This window comes from Mustela putorius, unplaced genomic scaffold, assembly GCF_011764305.1.
Source record: "Mustela putorius furo isolate JIRA1106 unplaced genomic scaffold, ASM1176430v1.1 tig00003854_pilon_pilon_pilon, whole genome shotgun sequence".
In the NCBI taxonomy this organism is placed as follows: domain Eukaryota; kingdom Metazoa; phylum Chordata; class Mammalia; order Carnivora; family Mustelidae; genus Mustela; species Mustela putorius.
In genome coordinates, this window is record NW_025422006.1 from 8,304,538 (window position 1) to 8,326,546 (window position 22,009).

At 44.6% G+C, this 22,009-nt stretch overlaps 1 protein-coding gene across 2 annotated transcripts in view; it reads left to right on the top strand.

The window, feature by feature from the left end:
* The window catches only part of MAMDC2 (MAM domain containing 2), a 141,581-nt gene that overhangs the window by 20,463 nt on the left and 99,109 nt on the right, over positions 1-22,009 (top strand). The gene's annotated exons all lie outside the window — the stretch shown is intronic.

Genomic DNA, 22,009 nt, shown 5'->3' on the forward strand with positions numbered 1-22,009 from the left:
GAGTTTTAAATGCAAATGTCCAGTAGATTATTTGATATGGGTATCTAGAGTTTGGAGTAAAGGTCTGGGGGTGAGCCCTAAATTTGGGAATTATCAGCATGCAACTCGTATTTAATGCCCGGGACTGGATTAAAAAAAAAAAAAAAAAAAAAAAAGAGGAGAAGGAGGGTAGAGGACCAAAGGGGTATTCCAAGATGCAGGGTGGAGACGTAGAAAAGATGCCAACCCGGAGGACTGAGAAGAGGTGGGCAGGTAGGTAGAAGGCAAGTCAAGACAAAGGGATCTGTAAAAGCCAGAGGAGCAGAGTGTCTCCAGGCAGGAGTGTCCCACTGTGTTGAATGTAGCTGAGATCTTGAAGACAAAGAGCCATCACTGGATTGGCCAACTTGAAGGCTTTTGGAGACTTTGGTAAGGGCCGACCAAGTAGAACTGAGAATAGCAGTTTTGAGCAGTTTCCCTTTGGCCAAGGGAGTGAAGTTTCATGACCTCTCTGTGAAGTCATTTGTGAATTTCTGCGTCTTGAAGGACAGAGAAATATACTGATCTCTTCCACTGCTGAGCCCATGGAAAATGGCGGCATTCTCTGGCATAGGATTGCCAGAGTTCTTAGTGTCCTCTGTTTCACTGAACAACAAAGCCGAGTCTATTTCTTCACTTGTGTTTATTGCCCACCCCCCCCCGGCAACTTTTCTTTTGCCTGTTGCTTTTGAAATATTTGGAAACGTGGAATGGCCCAGAGACGGGGATCTTAGTCATCCCTTTATTCTGTGGATAAAGAAACAGAAACCTGGAACAGTAAGTTAGCAAAGGCAGGCTAGAATCCAAGAATCTTTGAATTACATCATGTTTAGGCTTTATGATACTTCTAATGCATCCTCTCCTCAAGAGCTCCCAACTGAAGATTAGGAGTGTGATCCCAAACAGCTTGAAGTAAAGAAATTCTGCCTCCAAGACTGCTTCTGATCTGAGATTATACCTGTAAAATGGAATCAGTATCATCATTTAGGTCATGTTTTCGCTTTGCAGAAGACGCTATTGAGGAAGGTCTGAAAAACTTTCCACGTCCTGTGTCTGCAGGACAGACACCACTGTGGTTCTCTCCTGTGTGCTCAGATCCAATGTCCAACAGGCGTCTGGGCAGCTGCTGACCCTCACTGCCATGGCCATGCAATGAAACCTCTTTGATTTACATGCTTCAGAACGAAGTTGCCCATGCCCCAAGCCTCAGCGAGCTTAGAGCGCACAGAGGCAAAAACTGTACATTGAGCTAACGAGTAGAAAATTCAGAAGTGTTTGATCTGACAGGTGCTCAGGTGACCCTCAGGGCCAGTCACTGGCTGACCCTCACGGTCTTTACATGAGTTTATTATCTAAAGGTAAGATCCTTCGCAGGAGTAGATGAATGAGTAAGAAAACGTGATACGAGCACACACATATGCACACAATGGAGTATTACACAGCCACAAAAAAGGGTGAGATGGTGCCTTTGAGACAACGTGGATAGACCTAGAGGGTATTATGTTAAATGAAATAAGTCAGACAAAGAAAGACGTATACTGTATGACTCCAATCATAAATGGAATCTAAAAATCTGAATGAACTAAGCAAAGTCAGAGCTGTAAATACGGAGAACAAACTGGTGGTTGCCAGAGGAGAGGGAGCTGGAAGGTTGGGCACAACAGGGGAAGGGGAGCAGGAGATACAGGCCCCCAGTTTGGAAGTGAGTAAGTCACAGGAATAAAAGACAGAGAAGGATACAGTCAGTAGATTGTAACTGTGTTGTAATGGGGCAGACGAGCATAATGTATGAATCTGTCAATTCGCTGTGTTGTACACCTGAAAAAACCCCACTTACTATAAAGAACAAAAAAAGAGAGAGAGAGGATCTTTCAATTTGGTGATGAACATGGGAAAGTCAAGTAGGAGAAGCGGCTCTTTTGTGTAACTTAAGAAAATCACACAGTTTTTAAGGAGGACTCCTCCCGAGACCCTCTCAGTGGCTGTCACAGGCCTGCCTGGCCACGAGGCTCACCAGCATGCTGTCATCGGAGCAACAGCGCCCCGCCCGGAAGACAGATCTGGGGACCAGGCCTCAACCTATCCCAGCCCCACCCACGGTCGGCCAGTGCGAAGCAGTCACATATGGTCTTAGACCAGATCTTTACACCAAATCTTATTATAAACGTCTTTAAAATGAGGAAAATTCCCATCAAGGACGCTGTGAAGTTTCACATGAGCTGCTGTGAGTGGATGCACGTTATAAACCGAAAAGCCCGTACAACTGTGAGCTGTTAGAAGACTTACGAAGAGAATCAGGAGCCAAGTTCAGCCTGACAGTTTGCAGTCTTAAAAGTGTGAAAGACTATAGGGCCAGGTGGGTGGCTCAGTTGGTTATCTGATCAATTGCAATCATCGGACTCTTGATTGCAATTCAGGTCAGGATCTCAGGGTCCTGAGATCGAGCCCCGAGCTGGGCTTCACGCTCAGCCGGGAGTCCGCTTGAGATTCTCTCTCTCCCTCTGCCTCTCTCCACCGTCCCCACATGTGCGCTTGTGCACTCTCTCTCTCTCAAATGAATAAATAAATTATTGTTTTAAAAGGTGTGAAAGACTATAAAAGTAGGGAAAATATTTATTTTAGTTAACTTGTGAACCAGGCAAAGGTCTGTTGTATGAATAGACAAGACACATATCCTATCTCCTGAAAGAAACAATAATGGCTCTGCATCTGGGGCAGCCTGTATTCCAAGGCATTGCAGCGGGGGGACAAGAAAAGCTGGATTTATTGTGCATCTCTGCTGTGGGGCTGCAGGAGATAGGCCGGGTAGGATTCAGCCATGATGGAGACAGGATCCCTTCTCTCGGAGGATTACAAGCCAATAGGGGGCAGGAGGCAAATACCAAATCCCAGAACAGAATGTGATGTTTGCAATAGGACAGAGATAGAGGTTTCAAGAAATCCAAAGAATAAAGGAGTTTTATCTGGGAAAAGAGGGCAGTAGAGGAAGTTTCTTGAAGCAGAGTTTATCGTTTGCGGCCATCGATGGGTAGGAATCTGCAAGTGGGGTAAGGCAAGCCAGGTGCAAGACAAAGGCACACACATAGGTTTGGGCCAGTTTGTTCCTGTAAGAGTGTCTTTGTCATTGGAGCAAAGGTCCATGTTTAAGAATGACCATAATCGGGGCACCTGGGTGGCTCAGTGGGTTCAAGCCTCTTCCTTCGGCTCCGGTCATGATCCCAGAGTCCTGGGATCGAGCCCCGCATCGGGCTCTCTGCTCGGTGGGGTGCCTGCTTCCCCCTGCACTGCCCACCCCCGCCTGCCTCTCTGCCTACTTGTGATCTCTGTCAAATAAATAATTTTTTTAAAAAAATTTAAAAAAAAAGAATGACCATAATCAACATGTATTGAGAGCTTACTGCATATCAAGCACTGTTCTAAAAGACACTGAGTGTATTTCCTCAGATGATGATCATAATGACCACGTAGGAGAGAGGCCGTTGAGGTCACTGTGCGGAGGAGCAAAGCAGGACGCAGACAGGAGGGGTCGGTTGCCCAAAGCGCCCCAGCTCGTAAGCGGCGGAGGCGGGAGTTGAACTCCAACCCTGTCATTCAAGAGTGCACGCTTTGTGGACGGCTGCCTTCCCAGGGATCTAAGAGGTAAAAGGCTGAGAAGATAAAGGTGAAAACCATGTGGGGCTTTATACTGATCACCAGTCTTTTTAAGTTAAATATTTAATTTAATATATATTGGAAAAATTGATATTTAGCATATTAGAACCTTGATCACGGACATTTTTTACTTAACATGCTGCTGCGTCTTTAAAAGTGTGTCAAATTAAGTAAATGTATTGACGAAAAAATAACTAATAGTGCAGTTGTTAAACAAAGATTTGTCAAAAACCGTGAAGTTAGCCTTTGAATGCCTAAAGTTGGACAGGGCATTGGATGGGCTAGGGAAAGCCAGGAATTTTTGCCAGAAAAGAGAGGGCATGTTCAGACCCAATCTAGGAAAATTAATCCCTTCTCAACATTTAGGATCCAGCAGAGGGGCCAGCAGTGAGAAATGTGGAGTCCCGTTAGTGGTCTGTATGCATCAGTATTCAACCACGAAAACCGACGCTCAGGTCTTTCCAACAGGGGTATTTGGTGGAGAATAGGTGTAGGTTATGTAGATGGTGGAAGAACTAAGCTAAAGTGGGTACATTGAGGCAGCCCAGGAATCTGCTTCTCCCCTTGGCTGGAGAGATAAAGAGGAGAGGTCTTGTAGGAGCCGAGGTGTTAAGGTCACTGGCAAAAGCTGGAACTGCGCTAGAGCCAGGGGCCAAGGAACCGGGGGCCATGCTGGAGCTACACAGGTGACATCAGGGAAGGCAGGGAAGGACCCCGCTGCTGCCTCCTGCCTCCTGCCTCCTGTGCCTCCCTTTGGCTCAGCCCCACTTGGGAAAAGCAGCCCTCTGCAATACAGAGCAGGGGAAGGGGTAGAGCAAAATTTCAGATCTGAACCAAAGATGCTCGGGACCAGTGCTGGGGCTCTAGCCCTCATCTGTTCAGGAAGTAATTTTGGAAGAGCCAATGGAACCAGGAGGCAGAGGGAGCCTTCTAGAGACATCTACAGACAGAATGGGTAGGATCTCGTAATCGCTTGGAGGGGACAGGGTGTGACAGAAAGACTGTGTGTGACAGAGAAGGAAAGTAAACCCTAGATTCAGCCTTTGGTTTTGGGTCTCCTGGATATTGCTTTTCTCTTTTTCCACAGATTTTTTGTCCCCAGCCTGGTATTTCATTCCCACACTGAAAGAATCTGTATTCTTGTTGCTCCTCTGTGCATGTGTGTTTTTTTCTTCTGCCGATACTTGCAGTTGTTATTTTATTGGTCAAGGTAAAGACGCATATCATTACTGAAAGCAATTACATGTATCATACCCGCAGGCATTTTTTAACGTTTTTCCAATCATAGCACAACTTTCTTGTGTAGCTTGGCTAATGTATGCTAACATAAGCCCAAGGATCCTCAATGTTCTTGTGGGTCAAATAGCCAGGGCTTGTCTTTGTAAACATCTCATAGATGACAAGGTCAAAAGCAAATTGTGAATTTACCAGCCTTCTGGTAATTTGTTTAGAATAGGGTGCCTGACAAGTTTTAAAAGTCAAAGCTACTTTGTTCCAAGTGGCCAGCAGAGGCTAAAAATACACCCAAAGCTGTGCTTCAAGGGAGAAAAGTGTGAAGGTTTCCAGCTCTGGAGATGGGGAACTTTCTGAACATGAACGCATTTAGCATTAATGCCAGTCCACACGGTGGCACCTGGGAGGGAACTGCTTTGCTTTCTGGAACTTTTTGTTCCCGAAGGATTACAGGAAAAGTTGGAGTGGAATTTCAGCCAAAAACATTTGTTTTTTTGGTTGTTCTCCCCTTGTTTCCTAGGCCATCATTTTCATGTCAGCATGATCTTGGCCAAAAAATAATTTATCCCTCTTAACATTTCCCTCAACTAAGAACAGCATTCTTTTTTTTTTTTTTTTTTTTTTTTTAAGATTTTACTTATTTGACAGAGAGAGAAAGATGACCAGTAGGCAGAGAGTCAGGTGGGGGTGGGGAGAGGGGGAAGCAGGCTCCCAACTGAGCAGAGAGCCCGATGTGGGACTCGATCCCAGGACCCTGGGATCATGACCCGAGCTGAAGGCAGTGGCTTAATCCACTGAGCCACCCAGGTGCCCCTAAGAACAGCATTCTTAATGTGCCTTTTGGAAGGCTTGTCTGACAGCTCTGGTACCCCTCTCTGAGGGAGGTTCATTCAAAAGGCTGGCGGGGGGAGCTGAACTTTGGAAAGAATTGTAGGGTGAGTGAGGGCTGCTGGTAGTTTGTGTTTCCATTATGTATTCCTAGAGAAAGGAATTCCATTTGGGAGATCCACCAAAACCCAGATCCTTTCTTGACCCGTGACCCCTCAGTATCTTGGGGTTCCTGAGAAACGTGCATGTCCAAAGCAGTCATGGGGCCGGCTGCTTCTTGGGATGAAAGAAAGTAATGTTGAGTCTCATTCTGTGGAAGAGTAGACCTGGGTCTTCTTTCCCACTATGGGCACGTGGAAGAACGAGAAGAAAGACTAAACCCATGTGGGCTTATGGACTGCTGAAAATAGAAAGTGTGGCCCAGTCACTATCATCAATTTGAGGAGTTGCCTCCCCCCCCCTGCCTTTTTTTTTTGAGAGTGGAGTTTTTCTCTCTTTTTTTAAATTATTTTTAACCTTTTTAGTAAGTAAGATAAGAGGAGGGAGTTTGAGCCTTCAGCTCTAAAAAAAACCCCACACTGCTAGTGCAGTACGAATAGTTAGAGTGTTGAGCAATACCCAGGACTTGAGCCACTGGAAATATAGGACTGGTCATGTCATAGACGCTCAGTAGCTTCCTACCGACTGAGCATCTGCCTGATTTGAGCAACAAGAAAATCTCATAGCAACATTTTTTCAAAATACAATGTGGTCTTCTGGCCGAGAACTTGAGTAGTAAATTATATTCAAACCTCAGACTATTACTTGACACTCTGTTGTCCCTCTCCCCACTTTTTATGGTTAATATTCTGAGATTTAATATATCCTGTCAATGAAAAAATATTTCAATCAATAGAGTTGCTATTAGCAAGGCATTCAAAACATCATGACCAATTAAATATGTGACTATCAATGGGCATTCCTATTAACATTTAACACCAAATATCCCAAATCCAGAAGGCTATAAACTACAGGTAATCAAAAAAGAACCTAGTGGAATCCCTCAATAAACAGTACTTCTCAGAAGGTCAGAGGAGATCACTGAGAGTGGGGAGATGGGCTAACTATCTAGGTGATGGGTAGTAAGGAGAGCTTGATGAAATGAGCACTGGGTGTTAGATGCACTCAAGTCTATCTCTGAAACAAATAATACACTCAGTGTTAATTAAGTTCAATTTAAATTTAAAATATAAATAGATAAATGATAGATAGATAGATAGACAGACAGAAAGAAAGATCGATTGATCACTGGTCTACTAGAGTGGGAGGCCCTTACTAGCAGTAGTTTTGACAGAGTTAACTTGGGTTATGTAGGGCTAATAGGGTATGTTCTACTGAACACTTTGACCCATTTTTCCTTGTAAAGGAGACCAACTCAGAGACAAAGGAAAAAACTTGAAAGCAGTGCTTGATTGACCTCAGATGTCATTGTGTATCTTCGTGAACCAGAAAATTCCCCGACGGGGACCATGCCACATCCCAGGGGTTCCAGAATTAGAAGGCTACTCTAATTTTCGTTTCCATTCAAGTAGAAATAATTAGCTGAGGAACCTAACGTGAGTCATCAGTCTATAGAGTTTTTGGTGAAAATGTTCTTTCTTTCATGTGATCAAAATGCCTGCTTATTTAATTACTCTGAGCTGAGTTGTCCTCTGCCCTTCCTATCTCCCAGGATTATTGTGAGGTCAATGGAGACAGTGGAAATAGAATACATTTTGTAAACCTTAATATTCTACACACACTTAAGATATTATTATATTTATTCTTACTGACTAAGAGAAAGCCAAAGATAAAATAGGTATCCGGCGGTTGTTGGATAATCTTTTGCTTTAGGGCTGGTTGAAAGCATTTGCATTTGGGGAGGGAGAATCAAGAGGCAGGAGGACCAGAGCAGAGCACCTGGGCTTGGAGAAGATTGCTTATGAACTGATGAAGAAAGGGAATGAAAGAGGGGTGCCTGGGTGGCTCAGTAGGTTAAGCATCTGAGTCTTGAATTCAGCTCAAGTTATGGTCTCAGGGTCCTGGGATTGAGCCCCGTCAGGACCCATGCTCAGCAGGGTGCTGGTTTAAGATTCTCCCTGCTCCTGACTGTGTGGACATGCTGTCTCTCAAATAAATAAATAGACCTTAAAAGAAAAAAAAGAAAGAAAAATCAAGAGACTGAACTGAGATCTCTGTCTTTCTTCAGTTTACTGAAAAGTTCCTGGGAATGCATTCCAAAGTGAGCTTAGGCAATATGGAAGAGGTAAACTCTGCTGGGAGGCTGAATAGAACAAAATAAATGTGGAATATTTAAAAGAGCCTTCATTTCGTCTATTTTAGGAACCGTTCAGGATTAAAACCTCATGGTGTTTATTAAAGCTTGGCTGCCCTAATATTAGGTAGGTGCCACCAGTTTTGTGACTGGTAATAATAATAATTTAACAATCATTTATTTTTAGGAAGCATTTAGTGATAGGGCAGGTTGGGGAGAGTGGAGAATGCTGACCTCAACTAGATGTCGATTCTATTTCATTTTATTTCTTCGCAATAAAACAAAATATCAAGTTTTTCTGCCCAGCAGCATTGTCCCCATATAAACCAGTCTCAAAGAAATTGGATTCCCAGTTATACTGGTGCCATCACTGTGGGACTAGTTTTCCTGGAGCCCGAGTTCCCAAGGAGTAAATGTCTGCTTCTAGTTGAGCTCCCCCCACAACCTTTCCTCGGGATGAGTAAGTACCTGACCCTGAATTCTAGTCCCTTCCAGAGGAGACTCTAAGTTCTCTTGATTTTAGAATTACGACACCGTATATGCTAGAATAATAGAGGTAGCTTCATGCTTATCAAGCATTTTCTACACACCAGCCATAATTCATTTAATCCTCCCAAGAAATCTGTGAGCTGGATGCTGGTGCTGTTACTACCCCTGCTTTACAGGTGAGGAGATTGAGTGAAGAAGTTAAGAAACTTGCTTAGATGATAATGAATTGGATTTGAATCTAGACCATCTGGGTTCTTGACTGGGTTCAGACCCTAGTCTGTATCGTCTCTCCAAAAACTTGCATTTCCAAACCTTCAAAATACTGGAAGAGCAATAGATATTCATCTCTATCTCTGCCATATTAAAAAAAGAAAGCCAGAGATCAAAGAGAACACCAAAAATTAAAGGTCAGAGAGGTACATTTCAAGAGGAGAGATGAAAACGTGTTTTTTATTACTTCTATTTAATATGCAATGGAGATTTGTGTAAGGAAATGAAAAGATTGTCTGCAGAAGAGTGAAGCTTGTAGAGCCCCTGGGTGGCTCAGTTGCTTCAGCATCCGACTCCTGATTTCAGCTCAGGTCCTGATCTTGGGGTCCTGGGATGGAACCCCACATCAGGCTCTCTGCTCAGATAGAGTCTGCTTGGGGTTCTCTCCCTCTCCCTCTGCCCCTCTCCCCACTCTCTGAAGCCCACTCTCTACTGAATAAATCTTTTAAAAAAAAGAAAAGGGTAAACAACACATTCCCAAGCTTAAGGAACCATAAAAATATGATTCAAAAGGGAGAAGGCTTTGACTTCTAACCAGCCAAGTTTGTTTCGATTTGTGGTACTTGTACATCTTGTACCTGAGGAGCCCTGCATATTTGTAAAAAGTGTTCCAGCTGGTTTAAACCCAAACTAAAACCAAGAGCAGGTGTAAGAGGCTGAGGGCCTCTCGCAGGGAAGAGTTCCATCCAGGCAACAGAAAGCTCCTGTGGCCGTGGATGACTGACTTTGTCTTGTCCAGATGCTGGCTGGCCAGTCCACACGGCAGCATGCAGACACCTTCCCGAAGGTACTGAGGGGGTTCCGGAATGCTGGCCTTTGGCCAAGGACACTGAGAAGACTAGTTGGAAAAGAACCTCTGCTTTGTAGTGATTTATAGACTGTGTGCAGCAGCTGTCCAATAATAAATTACATACAGAGTCCTAGCAGCTTTCAAATCCTGACCAAGACTACGTCCTTTTTATTTCTGGTATAAACCATGAGTCTCATCTCGTGAGACAGTGCTGGAAGGGAGGGGGTCACTCTCTCTCTCCCCGCCAGGCCACAGTCCACTGACTCACGTTCTGTTGGTGTCTTACCCGTGTCGCACACTTCTCCACCTTCTCTTGCTCCGGGCATGCCTGTTAATACATGTAAACAACTAGAGAGAACTCTGCAGTCGCTCAGAGCTCGCTCCTCAAACTCAGAGCGGCGGGCCCCTTTAAAAATCTGGTGAACGCGCGAAGGTTCTCCTAGCAAAATATTTCAGACATGCAATGGTTTGACTGCAGTCATGAACTTTGGAAGCCATCCCCATGCCCCAGGGTAAGAACCCTGGCCCCGCCAGCTTGACATCGAAGGCTGTTGTTCGAGATCCAGTGTCCTTCCTGTTCACTCTGGGGTCCTTGGGTGTGGCCCTTTTCCTCGGGATCGCAGGCAGCGGCATGTGTGCCAGCCATTATAATTGCACTTTGAGCAGGACAACGTAAGGAAAAGATAACGTTTAAGTGTGTCTCCCAGAAGTTGCATGAAAAGCTTACTGTGTGTGCAGGATTGGCTCCGTGGGCATGCCACCCCCCCCCCCACACACACGGTACCTTTTGCTCTGGGTTTAGGGCTCGGTAGTTGCCATATAGAAATTCTTCATGAATTCCTGTTTGAATCTGTGTTTTGTAAGTGAAGTTTAATGGAACCGTGGAGAATGTGCTGGGCCTGGAAGCTCAACCCCTGTAGGAGTCCCACCCCCTGGCTCCTGTTCTCTCCCTGGGACTAGGTGTCCACTGCTGGCCCCTCTCCTCTGGGAGAGCCGGTGTCAGGGCATGCAGAGGGGGGTCCCCACCCTGAGCTGCCAGTGTCCCAACACACAAAGCAGGCAGCTCAGTTGGGGCCAGCAACTCCCTTGCCTTCAATATAGACGCCTATGTCCCGGCTTATGGAGGTTGCCATACGCCTGGGGCTGACCCGTGTCCAGTGGGTCGGGGCAATGGGACTCTGGAAACAGAAGATGCTTGGCTTGACTTCCCAGCCCCCAGAGGGGCCCTGCACACAGGTCTGACATTCGGCAGAAGGGGGAGCTCAACAGCCCCCCGGTCTGGCCTCCTGGTGCTTGTTGTCACTTCCTCACAAGTACCGGTGTGCCCGAGGGAGCAACAGCAAACAGCGGATAGAAATCATTATGACAGGTCAAGAGAGAAATCCTGGAAGAAATGAAAAAACTTTATATATAATACCTCTAATAGCTCCTTTTTCAACAAGAAGCTCTGCATTTTCATTTTGCACCTAACCCTAGAAATTATGTAGTCAGTCCCGTTGCGTCTCCCTGGCCAGCCACAGATGGCCACAAGAATCTGTGTTCCGGGTGACTGTGCCCAGCATTATGTTGGGAGTTCCGTTACCACAGAAGATGGGGACAATGGATACCAGGGTAGATAGCTGGCAGTTTCTACCATATATGATAACACTTTTAAAATAATTACCAGGCACCAAATGTTATTGAAAGCGTTCACGACTTTTAGCTCATTTAATCCTAAAAACAGTAGTAGTATTAGACCAGTTGATGAGTAAGAGAGCAGCACACAGGGTGCGAAGTCACTTGGCCCAGAGCACATACCTGCCAAGGGATGAAGCCAGGACCCCAACTTGGGCCGTCTGAATTGGGAGTGCAGCATCCCTGCCTCGGGCTCAGCACCTGTGCCAGCCCACAGAGTCAGGATAGCAGAGGGAGGCTCCCCAAAATCTTTGCTTTCAACAGATTCCTTGAGGTGAGTCTTAGGAACTTTAAGAGATGTTGCTCAAACGTTTCGGGGTACCATCAACTTCCGGAGACGAGTGTTGTGAGAAGTTGCAAGGAAGTAGGTCCTCCTCATAACACGTTGGTGGCGGGAGGCAGAGTTTTACATCCCAGTGAATAAGGCATTTGACAGTATCTGTCAAGATTACAGGTGCACTGGCCCCGTGACACAGCAGTCCCACTTCCAGAAATTGACCCTGCAGACTGACCTGCACGTGTGTGAAAAGGCGCCCATACCAAATGATAGACCGCGGCATTGTCAATGATGGAAAGTGTTGGAAGCCGCCCAGGCATCCAGCCGAGGAGAGCCGGCCGAGCCCATCCACGCAGGGCTGCGCATCCAAGAACGAGGAAGATCACTGAGTACTCATGCAGAGACATCCTCACGACATGTTGGGAGGTGAAGAAAGCGGGGTGCCAAGCGTGTGCATAGTAGAGGCAGGTGTGAGAGTCGCCTCTCCCTCGGAACAGCATGTTCCCCTGAACTCCCAGGGCTGGCCTGGCAGGTGGGGCCGGCGGAGTCAGCTCCGGCCCCTCTCCACGCACTCCAGGTTGTTGCAGACTCCCCGACAGCTCTCTTTATAATTAATGGGGGTACTTAGGGCCCCTACGCCCTAGGCTTTGGGTCCTGTTCCCCAAGTCTATGGCAAAGAAAAACAACTTTATTATAGATCTTTCGAAACAGTAAACATAGCTCTTGAATGTAGCACGATTGTGGGATGCTTTCCTTTTCTCAGTATTTCCAGTTGAAAAGCCTGCCGCCACCTCGGCCGTGGGCTGGATTTGGGGCTTGAACTTTATGTATTTATTTTTTAAGTGCGTTAGAAGATTGGTACCCTTCCTCCAGCTCCGTGTGGTGCCTCTCACCTCCTGAATTTGGATGGCCCGCTGCTGGTAGGATGCTTTCTTTCATACCTAAGGGAATGCTTACACTCTCGAGTGGAAACATGAGGGAGTTTCAGAAACAGATCGTTCTCTAAAAATAGTCCCGTCAGCCTTTCACATTAAACTAGGTGTCAAGGCTCAGAGTTAGCAAGGCAGCTTGTTAGAGCAAAAGCAGCACGGACTGTTCCCTTGGAGATTATCATATATGGCTGTGAAACCCTAGGAAGGCAGACCTTGGAATTCTTCATGAGTTAAGAGGAGAGAAACCCAAATCCCAGGTCAATTTTTTTTCTTTAAAAAGTAAGGATGAAAAAACACTACAGCATCAGAAAATAGATTAAATAATAGTCCGTTAGCACAATAAAAATTCCATTGCTTCCTGTGGTGTGGGCCTCGATTAATTTATTCTGGGTTTTGTCTTAGTCAGTAGTGGTTCCAGAATGTGGCGTGGGGAGGGTTTGAAGCTGCATTTCCATGACCTTTTATATAAGATCGAAGAGGTGTAAATGGATCCTGTCGATGAATAAAGGGGTAGTGGATGGACTAGTAAAGCTCTTCTCTTCCCCCTCGGGCCTCATCTTGGCGCTTTAACTGCTCTCACTTGCTAGATGATTCTCTTCACCAAGGCCCAAGCCTGTATCCAAAGTTAATTTGGATCAGCGATGTCCCACAGAATTTTCTGTGATGGTAGAAATGACGCGTAACACTCTCCAATGGCCACTGGCCAGCATGGCTGTTCAGCAGTTGAAATGTAGCTCGTGTGATTGAGGAGCTAAATTTTTCATGTATTTTACTTCAAGTGGTTTAAATTTAAGTAGTCACATTTGAATGGCTGTCAGCTACCATTTGGACCGCTCAGCTCCACACTTGGAGTGGAAGTCAGGAATTCTAAAGTTTTTTTGTTTTGTTTTTTTAAGATTTTATTCATTTATTTGACGGACAGAGATCACAAGTAGGCAGAGAGGCAGGCAGAGAAGAGAGAGAGAGAGGGAGAAGCAGGCTCCCCGCCGAGCAGAGAGCCCGATGCGGGGCTCGATCCCAGGACCCTGAGATCATGGCCTGAGCTAAAGGCAGAGGCTTTAACCCACTGAGCCACCTAGGCGCCCCAATTTTAATTTTAATTTCTGAACTCTGTCTTTATGTCAAATGAAGATGGCGTTAATGTCATTTTAGTGCTGTATGGTTTAAAGGTCCATCTTATACGACAGATATAATGGACCCAGGCCTCCCCATTGGGTACTGTGAGAGCTGTGGGCCACCCAGACTTCCTTACGAGGTACCATGAGCCAGAGATGTCCATGTCAAGCTGTTCTTCGACTCTGTTGGTCCATTTGCAAGAACCAACCAGGGATCCAGTCCGTGGAGAGAACAGGACTTGCTGTTTAGAAGTACTGACTAAACAGCAAAAGTTGTGAACTCACAACATAGCAGCTGATATTCACAAGCGAGAAAACTTCATTTGTGCGTATTTCTTTAAACTCAAAAATCAGTCCATTAATTTCAAAGCCTTGACTTAACTCACAGATGACTCAACACTACACATTATTGCTTTTTTTTTTTTTAACCAAAAAACAGAAAAGAATTAGTTGCTGTAGTGCATACTTTGTGGGATTGTGACAATTAGGGGATAATTTAATGTTGTAAAATAGCTTTGTGTACAGTTAAATACCCAAGGCGGCTTTGTAGGAGCAGACACCATTCAACCTGTGTATCTTGCTAACCCTCAACCAGCCTGATAACCCTCTCCTACTTCCCAATTCTCCCTTCAGAGTGTTCATGTTTCCACTTTGTCCTTTCGGTGGTATTTTTCAGATCACCTACTACCTAATATTTTTCAGGCTGTTGGTTAAGAAACAATATATAGTTGAGCTTCCCATCATAGAACCCACCGCATCCCACCAACAAAAATTCCTATCTCCAACTCTCAGACACGCCTGTCTCTAGGCATAAGACAGACAGCTCCAGATTTTGTAAAAGATGGGTCTGGTCCTCCTTTCCTTCGGAATTCTGACTCCGTAGCAAGTGGGAGGTTGAGTGGCCCAGATCAAAAGTAGGCTGAGTCAGGTCTTAAGCTCCAGCTGATTTTTTACCCCTAAAACGGTCCCTCTGGGAATCCCAAGACCTCCAAGGTAGCACAGAGGAAACCACCTTCCAGCATTAGTCTTCACTCCAGCCTGCACTTAGCTGGTGTGCTCTGTCGTCAAGGCCAAGAGCCAGGTCACATCTCTTGTCTTCTGATACATGCCCATTGGTATTAAATCATGGTGTCTTGGACCCCGTAAGGAGAAGCCCTGAAAAGCTGTAGACTGCTGACTATTAGCCCACCCGCCCTCCACTGTCAGCCCAACTCTTGAGAGAGTGAACTCTCTTGGCATAGGCTGTTGTGTACGACTCACGTATCCAAGATGAGTTTGTGCACTGGGACACAGAAGCTCTCCAAAGGGCTCATTCAGGGAGCAAGTTGCCAACATACAAGCTGCTGTGAGAACGACTTTAACTCCTTTCCTACAGAGCAAGCCACCCAGCAAAGTGCTGTGAATCTGAATAGCCCCAGCATTTCGGATCTTACTGTTCTGTTGACGAGCGCACGTGGTCCTTGAGCACGCCATGCGGGTGGTCTGCTGGGAGGTGGTGAATCAAAGCCAAGAGGTTTTGTTCTCTGGTCAGCCTCTGCATGTTGTTTGTGAGCACGTGACTAATTGCTCCTACACCGCTGCACATTTAATGACCACTTTGGGGGATTTTGACAGGAAAATGGACACTTGTTTATGCTCAGATGTCATAGGACATCTGCCCTTTGCAACCCCGTGCCCCCAGTATGGTCATGTGAATGGATCGTGGGGTGAGAGTTGGAGGCCTTCCCTCTGTTCCACAGCCCATGCAAGACCTTGGAGAGGCCTCAGACAGGTGTGGCTTTGGCCTCTGGGACGTAAGCAAAACACACCTGCACTTTATCTGGCTGAGTGGGAATGGGTGCAGCTGCAGTAGATTAAAACCAACGAATTGTTGTCTGCGGAGAGAGCTTCTTGGTGGTTAGATGTTATGCAATTACGAGTGTTAACTGCTAAATATTATTCTTACTTTGTGTGTGTTGAAACATTTAAAATTTATCATGCATTTGGTAGGATGGAGAATATTTTCCTAGTCTCCTGTTTGTGCTTTAAGTAGCTATTGATTATGTTAGAGGATCCTAATATTGGTGCTGTTGTGACGCTTCATGTCATACAGAAATGTGTAAATTCCTAATTAAGTATTTCTCTTCTGCTTATCCCCTCACCTTGCGGGATCCAATGTGACCAGTGTCATGGGCTATGTGTACTTCCCACAATTCCCTACGTGTTTAGAAACATAAAATCTTATCATTTATAAAAGCACAGGTATGCCTTTATATGCACATGTATACATAGTCCAAGTCAATATAGAGCTACATCATTCTTTTTTCAAAGATTTTATTTATTTGACAGAGATCACAAGTAGGCAGAGAGGCAGGCAGAGAGAGAGAGGAGGAAGCAGGCTCCCCGCTGAGCAGAGAGCCCGATGTGGGGCTTGATCCCAGGACCCTGGGATCATGACCTGAGCTGAAGGCAGAGGCTTTAACCCACTGAGCCACCCAGGTGCCCCTACGTCATTCTTTTTAAGAGTTGCCCCAACAGTCCATAATGTGGACTATAATCTTTTTAAACATTTCCCCATTGCTGACCATTGTTGTTTTCCTCTCTGTTTTAAGATGTAAAGACAAAAACAAAGATTGTTGCTTTTGCTTGTTTTTTTTTTTATCATATGCTTAATGTTGACCTTCACTGTCTTTAAGTTACTCTTAATTAACTACTTTTTTCCTAATTAGGTAACTTTTCCTAAAAGTCATAGCATGAGTTTTTTTTTTTAATGCATATTTTAAGGCCCTCTATTAAGAAAAAAGGAAGAGAAAATGCCTTGCTCTACAATGGTAGGACTTGCTGGGGTAGTTGTCTGGTCGCATGAGGGTTTGGGAGGATTGTTTGTTTACATGGTCAGTTTCCTAGGTTCCCTGTGTCATCACCAATCAGCGTGACTCGGCCTCCAAACAGCTCTTCCTACTCAGTGTCTTGTGGCCAAACAAACTGAACGTCGAGGAATGGAAAATATTGCGAAGTTTCTAAATGGCCAGGAAGTTTTTAATTCCGAGACAGTTCCTTTTTTTGTGATTAAGAGGGTTGAAACGCCTAATTTTAAAGAATTCTTTTGAGTATTTACATTGCACACAAGAAATGCCAGTATGTTTCACTTGGTGTTGCATGAGAGAGATTTGCAGTCACTGGTTTGATGAGGTACCCCAACACTTACGCCTTCCTTTGCCATAAGGGTTCTGCACGAGACCGTCAGCTCACAGAGGGAGGTCTTTTTATGTATTTCTGTATCATGCCTGGCAGAAAGTACACGCTTGATAAATGTTGAGCATGGACTTGGGTTTATATAGGGCTGAAAAGTACCACTTTCTACAGGAGTCTTGCTGAAGAGGGACTCTCACGTTTGTTTGATGCAAAGGGATGACTCAGAGAGGGAGAAGCACTGGCCAGGCATAAGATTCAGGAGTAGGAGGAGACCAGGAAGATGAGGTAATGTGGTTTGCTCTAGTGATAGATGCTAAATCAGATCTTGAGGGTGTTTATCTTGGACTTGAGAGGAAGGGGAAACCACAAGATCCTTTCTGTAGGGGTGGGGATGGCCAGCTTGGTGAATGGAGAAGCTGACTTTGGCTCTTTATGTGTCATTGTGATTGACGACCTGGGGGGGGGTGACTGTCCTTTCCTGACCTTTGCATGGGATGAGCTGTTATACCTTGTTTTTTGTAGTCGTCCCGCCGGGTTCCTACATGCACCTAAGAATATTCAGAACAATAGAAATAAAACTCCAAATCTTCATATTGTGAGTTTGTCTGTAGTATGATTTTTTTCAACTCTTTAAATAAATTCCAGTTAGTTGGGGCACCTGGGTGGCTCAGTCGTTAAGTGTCTGCCTTCAGCTCAGGTCATGATCCCAGGGTCCTGGGATCGAGCCCCGCATTGCGTTCCCTGCTCAGCCGAGAGCCTGCTTCCCCTCTCCCACTCCCCCTGCTTATGCGCCCTCTCTCGCTGTGTGTCTCTCTCTGTCAAATATTAAATAAAATCTTTAAAGAAACTCCAGTGAGTTAACATACAGTATAAGAATAGTTTCAGGGGCAGAAGCTAGTGATTCATCACTTTGACCAGGCGGTCTTCACAGTCAATGCCATCCTTCATCCCCATCACCCATTTAACTCACCCTCCCTCCCCCCTCCCCTCCAGTAACCCTCAGTTTGTTCTCTATAGTTGAGAGTCTCTTTCTTGGTTTGCCTCTCTTCCCCGGCCCCCAATGTTCTTCAGTTTTGTTTCTTAAATTCCACCTGTGCCTGAAATCCTATGATATTTGTCTTTCTCTGACTGACTTCCTTCACTTAGCATTATACCCTCTAGCTCTAGCCACATCATTGCAAATGGCAAGATTTCATTCCTTTTTTTGGCTGAGTAATATTCCTGTGTGTGTGTGTGTGTGTGTGTGTGTGTACCCACATCGTCTTTACCCATTCATCATTCAATGGTGTAGTATCATTTCTGTGTATGTAGCCACACAACACAAATTTCCATAGATCAATAAATAAAAATATAGTTTGGATACAATTTTAAAACCTTCAAAAACGGGGTGCATGGGTGGCTCAGTCAGGTAAGTGTCCAACTCTCAATCTGGGCTCAGATCACATTCTCTGGGCTGTGGATCAAGTCCTACCTTGGATTCCATTCTAGGTGTGGAGCCTGCTTAGGATTCTCTCTCTTCCTCTCCCTCTGTCCCTCCCTCCAATAAATAAATAGATTGATTAATTTAAAAGTTTCAGAAACAGTGAAACTTCCTTGCAAGTCCTCAGTCCTCCTAAGTCTCCAGGTGGCCTTCAAGACTTTAGCTATTGTCCTGGAGGCTGGAGAAGTGCTCAGATAGACCTGGCAAAGTGGAGGCCTCCTAGTCACCACATGAGCTGGCCCCAGGTCCAATCTGCTGAGAGAAACAGCCTTCAAAAGGTCGTCTTTTCCTGGAGGAGCTTGGAGACTAACACCTGCTCCTAGGAATACCTAAGTAGGCTGAGCGACCATAATTGATTCCCCTAATATTTGCCTATTGCCTGCTATGCCTGTGCCACCTGTTCCTGCTTGCGATGATCTCATTTCCAGGCAAAATAATAGGGATCTTGCCTGAATATAACAGACTGTCCCAGCTCTGGTGAAGTGGTTGTGGCTCAGTCTAATGGGTGGGGCAAACGCAAGGACATAGATAAATGGTAATAGGACTTTCCTTCTGACTTCTGGATACAGACCATGAAGTGTTAAGCCCTAAAGCACATGGAGAGGAAATGATTGTTGCAAAGATCGGATAAGACAGTGTGGGTGGCAGCTGTCTACAGAACGCTCTATGAATTAGAGTTGTTACTTGAGGGCGCCTGGGGCGCCCAGTCAGTTGAGCGGCCGACTCTTGTTTCAGCTCAGGTCATGATCTCTGGGTCGTGGGATTGAGCCCCATGTCAAGGTGCACACTTAGTGGGGAGCTGGCTTGAGATTCTCTCTCCCTCCTCATGCGTGTACACAGGCATGCTCTCTCTTGCTCTCTCTCTCTCAAATAAATAAATGTCTTCAAAAAAAAAAAAAAAAAAAAAAAAAGAATTGCTACGTGTTCCAGAATGTGAAATTTGTTAGGTTCAAACTAGGAGAATAGCTTTCTTCAAAACCTGGCTTTACTCTCTTTTAATTTTGTCATGGAAGTTAAGTCTAAATTCACACAGGAAGTTGGGGGGAGTATGTTCTCTCATTTCATGTTAACTGTTGTTGTTGTTACATTCTTTTGCCTTAGTAGTTTCTCAGTTAGAGTATTATTATCTTTTAATCTCAAAAAGTATTGGGGCATTTTTTTTTTTACATATATTTTCTGTCTTTAAATCTGAAAGTTTAGATTGGAGACTGGCTGGGCTGCTCTTTTCCTTATCTGAAAGGCAAGTCCAGAGTTCAGCTTTCTATCTGAAGAGCCTGCTGGGCGGGCCGGCTGGACAACAGTCCCGGTCATACAAGTTATTTTTCACTGAACAGAGGCAGCTTCCTTTCTTTCAGACCTGCAAGCTTAAGAAGCAATTTCCTCTACCTGGTTCACTCTTGGCACTTAACTCAGCACCACCAGCCAATCGGAACTTTTTAATAAATGCCAACCACTCTCCACCAGAGGAATGTTGAAAATGGCAAAAATATATATTTTTTTAAAAAGCTACAATAGGAATATTCCAGGAGACACTAATAATTATCAATAAAATTTGGAAGCTTGTTCATCTTTGCTCTTAACATCTCCTGCCAAGTAGTAAGTGGAAAAAAAGAAAGAAAGAAGGAACTAGGGCATTTTATTTTATTAGTAAGGTCAGAATCCAGAATAGCCAATGTGACCACGTTTTGAAAACTGTGGAACTGAGGAGTGGCTGCAATTGTTTTTCCCCAAGTAGGAGAACAATTCAGATATGAATGAGCAATTTGTCCATTATTGCATCTCCCTCTTTCTTGCACGTGTGTGTGTGTGTGTGTGTGTGTGTGTATTCATGTTGTACCACTGATGGTTTAGCAGTAAAGGATATAGTTCAGTCTTTTCATTTTAAGGTGTATATCTAAGAGATTCTATAATTCTAGTTTTATAAAATTATACTTGTTTTGTGCTGAATTTTTGGAAAAGGGTGCACATTTTAGGGTTTTTACCTACTTCTCTTTGTTTTATAATCAAAGCAGTAAAGGACACCGTCCTTCAATGAAAATGTTCCTGAATGGCTCTAATGTTCCCCAAACCAGAGCTCCTCCTGTCTAGTTGATCACTTATGACAGTGTGTTATATTGAAGAGCAATAACAATCAGCAGGCCAGAAGGCACCAGTAACTGAAGATGAGGAGGGTGTTTCTCAATCAAAGAGACCAGTAAGCTCCAGGTCAGGCCTTGCATTCCGTTCCCTTGGCTTGGTTCCCCTTTCCTCCTTACCCACAATTTCCTCTGTCTTCAACCCCTCATCCCAAGCCAATGTCCATCTTGCTGGGGACTTGAGGAAACCACTAGGATAACTGCCCTGTAGTCCCTCCAATGTATATTTACTGATGGGAAATCAGTGATCTATTGTTATTACGGAGAATCTTCAGCCGACACAATTCGAGGGTGGAAGGCACATGGAGAAACATCTTGCTTTCATTTCGGGACAGCTGAGCGTGTTCTGGCTTTCCTGCTAGTTAGCTGAGAGACAGAAGAGGATTTGAAAGAGGGGGTTGTGCTCAGACTCCTCAGACCTTCTCTAATGTTAATGTTTTGTAATATGAAGGAAAAAACCTACAAAGAAACCACCTAGGTGTCGCTTATGTCTCCTCTAATAACAATAACAATAGAACAATAGAACCCTCTAATAACAATAACAATAACAATAGAACCCTCTTTTCCTCTCCTGGCACATTCTCAGCTTATAAAACGTGAGGCTAGTTTTGTGAGGTGGGGGGCTTGCCACCCTGAATCCTCTTACCCAGCTGTGTCATGTCCCCCACTGCCAGATCGGACCTCCCCACCTCCTGTTTTGCTTCCTCCCTGTATTGTATCTTGGTCACAGTCTTTGAAAAGTTGTCATGCAGACATTCTCAATCATGGCACTGCCTGGTATGGAGTAGATGCTCAGTAAATATTGTGGATCTCAGGGCTGGTGCCACATCATCTTGTCTTGGGCTCCCTACAGTCACACTCACACTTTGGACAGGTGGCTCTAGTTCTCTGTCACCACTCCTCCCCATGCCAACCATAACCCACAACTTGTTTTTTTTTCCTCCTTCTACATGATTCCTTTCCTAGGTTAATCTATAAAAATATCCTATTCACTAGATTCATAATATTTTTAGGAGATTTTATTTATATTTTAGAGAGAGAAAGGGAGAGGGAGAGAGTGAGGGGAAGAGCAGAAGAAAAAGGAAAGGGAAACTCAAGCAGACTCTGTGCCGAGTGTGGAGCCCAATGCAGGACTTGATCTCACGACCCCAAGATCATGACCTGAGGTGAAATGAAGAGGTGGATGGTTAACTGACTGAGCCACCCAGGCACGCCTAGACTAATAATCTTAATGTCACGTTTCACATTTCATTTAGTGGATAAAGCCATTTGAAATTAGTTTGGTTTTCCAATTATTATTATGACCTACTGATACCAAAAGAAAAAACGGTCAAAGAACTTTGAGGTAAATGATAACGCTTATCTTTGAATCCAAGAAACTTTGGGTTCTTCTAATGAGGAGTCAATGAAAGCCAAGTTTCCTCCACTAATAATAGTACTTGGTCAGAAGGTAATAAAGTCTAAAAACAGAGGCCTGCATGAAAGTCACACCAGGGATTTTTATCATCATGAACTCTATTTCAAATGGTAGTAATAGGAAGATTAAACTTGTTTTAATATAGGACTACTTTATTCTATCTAATAAATACATAATTCACTCTATCTCACTTTTTCTCATCTACAAGTATAGGTACCCTAAAGGGACAATAT